General features: G+C 45.8%; 1 long non-coding RNA gene across 1 annotated transcript; it reads left to right on the top strand.

Moving 5' to 3' along the window:
* Window positions 1–1,154: 1,154 nt before the first annotated feature.
* LOC140614513 (uncharacterized) lies at window positions 1,155–3,494 on the top strand. The gene is made up of 3 exons (XR_012015364.1): window positions 1,155–1,342; window positions 1,713–1,914; window positions 3,342–3,494. It is a non-coding gene; the product is annotated as an uncharacterized lncRNA (long non-coding RNA).
* The last annotated feature ends 3,547 nt before the right edge of the window (window positions 3,495–7,041 follow it).

Here is a 7,041-nt window from a genome sequence, read left to right on the forward strand (position 1 = left end):
ATCCAATAGGAAGGGTGTTTGTTACTGTTGCTGTTGTTGTATTCTCTTAGTAGATCCTTCCTGGTGCAGGAAAAAGAGTCAGCATCATGGGGAAAAGGAGCCACAGTCATGAAATCAAAATGTTCCAGTTTTAAGCTAGTTTCCCCAGAAGCGGATCCTGACAGAATATTCCAGTGAAAGTGACTCATTAGGAAGTGTTCCCACGGTTGTCACATTCTGTAGGGTCGGGAAGCAGGTCTGGGAAGGGAAGAAGAGCAAACAAGGCTATAGTGTCAAGCCGAGTTCCTAAGAGGGTAATGCTGGCACAGTATAGGTCACACCTAAGTGTTCCCATCAGGGATGAGGGAGTTGGAGAGCCCGTAGCCTAGACCCCTCAGTCATTGGTTAAGGGATGTAGGGGCAGGACATATGGGGGCATGGCCAAAGCTGCTCCAGTAGCCTATGGGTTGTCCTCTGCCATGGAGATGCACGTGAGCCTGGGAGCAGAAGCACCAGGGAACAGCAATACGACAGGAGGGAGTAGCAACAACATACTGACAGCCACTCCTGTACACCCCATCTGCAAGAGAAGAGAGCAAGGAGGGAAGGCCAAGCTCACTTTCAGGTTAATTTGTTTGTTCATCACTCACTTATTCACTTAGTAAACATTTACTGAGCACCTGCTATATATTCCAGGCATTGTGCTAAATGCTGGAGATGACAAAGAAGAAGAAGGCAGAACCGATCTTGTCATTGCGAAGTTAACAGGGTGGGTGGGGACATGTACTGAAATGTCTGTCACCCAGCTGAGGTTTGGACTCGACTATTTCTAGCTTCCATCTAGGTCTGTTGGATGAAGGGCCAACCCTTCTACCTTGAGGAAGCTCTCTGTATAATTACATAAGTCAGGGGTCACAGGGCTGTGCTGCTTAATGCTAATACTGCATGCACCTAGAGATCTCTGGATGAAAAGCACAACATGAGTGCGAGGTATTATTAGTAATAAAGGTGGTGTTTAGTAATACCAAAATAAATAGGCTGACAGGAGTTTTGCTCTGCATTCAGGAAAGTGTTCTGGGTCTCCTAGGCCCTTTATCTAAGAATCAAATGCTCCCAACATCTATAAAACATTCCTGCCCTGGTTTGTCTTAGGACCTGAGCACTTTTCTGGCATCCACGCTTCAGTAAGTGCCCTGCTGATTCCAAGGACTGTGGCTGTGTGGGCGGCATCTCAGCGGCAGCCTAGGCAGATGGGTTACCTGAGGTCACATCCACCTATTGCCCTCCACCAATGGGCCAGGACCAGGAAGGAAGGAGAAGGAACTGGAGTGGAGACATACCAAAGAGGTTCTTAGTTGTAGGGGTAAGTGGGTTTGGAAAAATATAGCATCCCTGCCCCTCTGTTCCTGGGACTGAGGCCTGAAAGAGTAGAAGGAAAGGGGGGCGGGGAGGCTGATTTACAGGGGCGAACAGGAAGCCATCTCTGGGGAGAGGATGTCCGAACGAATGTTGTGTGCCATCTGGGACCTGGCCTTAGCAGATGGAGCTCCAGGGTAGGAAAAGCTTGGCATCTGAGGGGCAGCAGAGTGGGCAGAGGGTCAGGGTGGAGCTGACAAGCTGAGAAGCAGGGACATGAGGTCTAAGCCCCAGGCAGGCCATGGTCAGAAGTTTGGATTTTATTTGAATGTGATCGGGAAAGCCTATCTTAGCCCTTATCCCCTTCCCCTGTAAAGGTCAAGAAAGAAGAGGCCGTGGGCTCAGGCACAGAGCAGGTGGCATGGAGAGCATATGGAGACCCTCACAGATGACAGCCAGGAGTCCCTTGGCCTTTGGAAGGGAGCAGGTGCCTCCTCCTGTTCAAAGTTTGGCTCCTGGAGTTTTCCCGTGATGTATAATTCTCTTCCCTGAAGGTTCAAGTGCTTCTTCTAAAAGCTAGTAAGTACCCTGGTAAGCTTTCAGATCCTGCTGCAGTGATTTTTAGGTCCTGGTGGCCTTTTGACAAAAGCTGGAATGCCCCAGTGTACCTCTACAGGCTGCCAAGAAAAGACAGTCCAAGCCTGATGTGAGGGCAAACAGGGCTGGGCTGTGGCACAGGGGCCAAACATCTTACACACCCAGCTCCTTGGACTTGGGAGAGGATCAGTCCATCACATTAGAACATTGAGAATAGCAGTTCTCAAAGTGTGGTACCCAGACCGGCAGCATCAGCATCACACGGGATGGGAAGTTTTTAGAAATGCTAAGTCAGAAACTCCAGAGGTAGAGCTCAGCCTTCCATGTTCTAGCAAGTCCTTCTGACAATTCTGATATCAAGTAGCTTGAGAACCATTGCTTTAAAGGAAAGCTGGGAAGATGGGTTTTTTGTTTGTTTGTTTAAAAATCCTTCCTTAGTTAAGACTTGGCTCTCAGTGTAAAGTCAAATCAGAGCAAAAACAGAAACCTTCAGGGCACAGAGATATGTGATGCCAAAACCCCAACCACCCACTGAGCCTCACATCTGAGTTATAACTTCCCCAATTCAATGAAACTCTGTGATGAAACATATTAATAAAGAATAAACTCTACTTCTCCCAAATAAGTTCCAAGCCCTTAATTTATCGTTGGTGTACTCCGGATGCTCCTGGGATATGTATTCATTCCTTCTCATGCTCAGCTCCTGAAGATACAAAGATGGTAAGACTCTCGAGTAGCTTGAATCAAAAAGAGGAGTGTGACTTGTAAATGAAACATTAAAAGGCACAGTAGTAAGCACTGCAAGAGTGCTGTGGGTTGGGGTGAGGGAGACAGAGAAGGAAGGAGGAGGAGGCAGAGGTCTCAGCCTAACCTGGAGGAAGGAACCAAGGGAGGTTGGCAAGGGTTAACCCAGTTCACGTGGTCTGCTGGCTGAGTCAAATCATGATGCAGTCAGGGGCAAAGCTCCAGCCCACATCCCTGCCTTCTCCTCGAGAAAAGAATTGTCCACAGAGCCCAAATACACCCATTGCCACAAGCATGTGCTTGAGCTGTGAGGGGGGAGACTGGAGGAGTAAAGGCACCACTGGCTACCCCGGCCTCCTGATTGCTGATCAGCAGCTCTCCCTGGCTGGTTGGCCAGCTCCAAAGCCCAGCAGTTGCTTCTCGGTGTAATCACCCCAACAGACACTCCCAAACCTCATTTCTACCACAGAATTCTGTCCATTTGAAAGGACTTTCAATTGAGCAAGGGAAGACTTGGAATAAATCCCTGTTTATATAATGACTGACATTGTTTTTAATGACAAAAAATTAGAAACAAGTGACATTTGCAATAACAAAGAATGCTTAAACAAATTAGATTAAGTCCGTAGAACATAATACTATGCATTAAGAGCTCTGTTTTTTAGTGGCACCTGTGTGGTTCAGTGGTTGAGCGTCTGCCTTTGGCTCAGGGGGTGATCCTGGAGTCCTGGAATCCTGGGATCGAGTCCTGCATCGGGCTTCCTGCATGGAGCCTGCTTCTCCCTCTGCCTGTATCTCTGCCTCTCTCTCTCTCTGTCTCTCATGAACAAATAAATAAAATATTTTTTAAAAAACCCAAGACTTTGTCTTTTAAAGAATTTTGAATGTTGTGGGAAATGCTCTTATATATACAGTAAGATTCTAATTTATAAAATACATATAACAAACATATGTGCATTAAAAATATCAAGGAGAAATAAACCAAAATACTATGAGGTAGAATGGGAACTTTCATTTTTTATGCATTTTGTATTTTCCTTTTTTCTACACTTGGCATGTATCCCTTTTATAATGAAAAGGTTATAAAAATTAAAACCCACATGTGACTTCCTCCTGGGCATAAGGAACTCCTTATCTCATTGTTCCTCCAGACAGCTGCCTCCTGGTCCAGTCCTGGTGAGTCACCCACCTTGTCTGTTTTTTATTTTCTCTTTGCAAAATGAACATGATAATCCTAGCCTTTCCACCTCATGAGATAGTTATATGTTGTCGCCGTTACCTCCCGCTTGTAAAGCCCCAGGTGAATGCTAATTACTGTTATTACTAACACACTAATGCTTTCTGGGAGAGGTGAGTCACGGTGACTGCAACATCACTATTGAGACTCACAGGAGGAAGGAATGCTCTCCTGGGACAGAGTTTTCCGTGATGCCTCCTCTTCCCAGAAATCATCCGCCCGTGTAGGGTTCCGAGAGGGGCTGGAGGGGGACGTGTATAGCCACCAGCTCTTGCTGGTACCAAATGGCCGAGAGCCTCGGCTGCAGGCCACTGAGCCTCTCATTGCACACTGTGGGTGAGCTGCGTTCTGGCTGCTATTGGCTGGGATCAGCTGGCTTGGGCTCCAGGCTGTAGTTTGGGCCCAAGTCTGTGCCACATGTGTCTCATCCTCGGGGACCGCAAGCCAGCTGGGGCATGTTCTTCTCCCAGCAATGGCAGAGGCACAAGGGGGCACACCCAATCACACCAGCACACTTTCAACTGTTGTATGCATCACCTCTGCTAATGTACCCCTGGCCAAGCCCAAAGTCTCGAGACAGAGAAGTGTTCTCTTCCAAAAATTGTGGGAGAATCTGCAAAATCACATGACAAAGGGTGTGGATGCAGCAAAAGGTGGATAATTGAGGTCAGTGACTCAACATGGTACTAGGATGGTTGGGAAGCTGTTAGCGCCCTGCCCATCCAGACTGAAGGTGTGGAGGAATGGAAGTGGGGGCTGTGCCAATGCTACAACCCTTCTTCACTCATGACTGACATTTACAGGGGGCAGGGCTTGGAGCTCCGTGGGGCTCCCACCTGAGCCCAGTGCAGGCGAGCATGAAGGCAGGACTCTATGCCATCCATCTGTTTTCCTCATCTACTTGATTTCCAAACCTGCAGCCTGGAGCCATATTTTCAATACATTTTAATTGGCAGCATTCCTGCCTCTTGTGTTGCCATGGTTTTAAAAGGTTGTGTGTATTTTTATCATTTCAAGACCACATCTCAAGTACTTCTCTGGTGTGTAAACATCTTTAGGACTGAAGTCCTCCCTGGGAAGATCAAATGGACGTGTCCGCAGGCTGGCTTGGAAGGGTCCATCCGACGATGTGGTCTATCGCCTGAGATAGTGGTCCACCCAGCAGGACAGCACCAGAGGAAGGTGGAAAGTTGGGGGAGCTGCTGCAGATATACATGTGCAGGGTTGAGGAGATGCCTCCACAGAGACAGCAGAGATGGATGGTTGCAGAGACAGAGCCTAGCGTTGGGAGCTGAGAGGCAGCCTCCACGCACCGGACTAGAGCTTCAGGGTTCTGGGCTTAACAAGGCCAAGCAGGAGGCCTGAAGGAACCAAATGCAATCTATGACTCTGAAATATGGAGCCTAGCACAGACCAAGGGCCTCTCACTAGAGGCCCTCACTTCTTTTCATTGGAACCAGATGTCTCGGCACAACTACAAAGCTGGAGTCTCATTTTCCTTCTGAAATGAAACAGACAGGTAAGAAAAAAAGACCTAGCATGGACTTGTGCCAAATAATGGTAGAACCAACACAGATGTCCCTGTCGAGTTTACACCCACCTCATAAGAGTTCACTGTCACTGTCAAAAGTCAAGGGTTGAACCTCAGTCTAATGGGGGAAAAATCATCAGATATGTCCCCCAACTCCTGACCAGCATTCCTCAGAACCATCAAGGCCATCATCAGCAAGGAAGTCGGAGAAACTGCCACAGCAGGAGGATCCTAAGGAGGCCTTGGGACTGACCATAATGCGGTGGCCTGGCTGGGATCCCGGGACAAGAAAAGACAAGAGGTGGAAACTAAGGAAATCTAAATAAATGATGAACTTTTGTTAATAATGTATCAATATTAGTTCATTAACTGTAACAAAGGTACCATGCTAATAACGTAAGATGTTTATAAATATCAGAAATGGGGTATAGAATGTACTGAAAACTTTTGCAGTATCTTAATTTTTCTGTAAATCTAAAACTATTCTAAAAAATAAAGTCTATTAAAAAAAATCAAAGGCCAAGAGCACACACTCGGAAGCCAGTTTGCCTTGGGTTCAATCCTGTCCATTTCACCTTGGGTAAACCACTTAGTCCTTCTGTGCCTTGGTTTCTTCACTGTAAAATGGGAATAATCACAGTAGCTCTGACTGTCCTGGTGACTAAACTCTGGAAGAGTGCCTGGCACTGAGTAAATACTGCTAGTGCTTATTTAATACATAAAACTAAAGGTGTGAGTCCACCTCATGTGTCCTATAAAACAAGAAGAGCGCACATTAGCTGAGGTTTTGTTTCTCTTAAGAAAAAAAAAAAAAAAAGGAGACAAGTGTTGGCAAAGATGTGGAGAAGAAGGAACCCTTGTGCCCTGTTAGTGGGAATGTAAACTGGTGCAGCCACAGTGGAAAATAGTAGAGATTCCTAAAAAAAAAATGTAAATAGAAATACCTTGTGATCCAGTAATTCCACTATTGGGTATTCACCCAGGGAAAACACTAAATCAAAAAGATACATGCACCCCTATGTTTTCTGCAGCATTATTACCACAGCCAAAGCATAGAAGCAGCTCAGGTGTTCATTAATAGACAAATGGATAAGGAAAATGTGACATGCACACACATACATGCACACAGAAGAATATTATGCAACCATAAAAAGGATGGGATTGTGCCATTCAAGACAACACGGATCAAGAGGGTATTATGTTAAGTGAAATAAGTCAGGCTGAGAAAGACAAATATCATATTTGTCTTCCACTCATAAATGGAATCTAAAAGAAAAATGAATAAGCACAAAGCAGAATCAGAATTATAAATACAGAGAACAAACTGACAGTTGCAGTGGGAGGCGGTTGGGCAAAATAGGTGAAGGGGATTGGGAGATACAGGCTTCCAGTTATAGAATGAGCAAGTCATAAGAATAAAAAGCAGAGCATAAAGAATAGGGTCAATGAGATTGTAACAGGGATGTAACGGGACAGATGGTAGCTATACTTGTGGTGAACATCACATCACATACAAACTTGTCAAATCACTAAGTTGTACACCTGAAACTAATGTAATATTGTGTCAACTATATATATATATATATTTTTTTTCTTT

This window comes from Canis lupus, chromosome 22 (assembly GCF_048164855.1).
Source record: "Canis lupus baileyi chromosome 22, mCanLup2.hap1, whole genome shotgun sequence".
Taxonomy (NCBI): domain Eukaryota; kingdom Metazoa; phylum Chordata; class Mammalia; order Carnivora; family Canidae; genus Canis; species Canis lupus.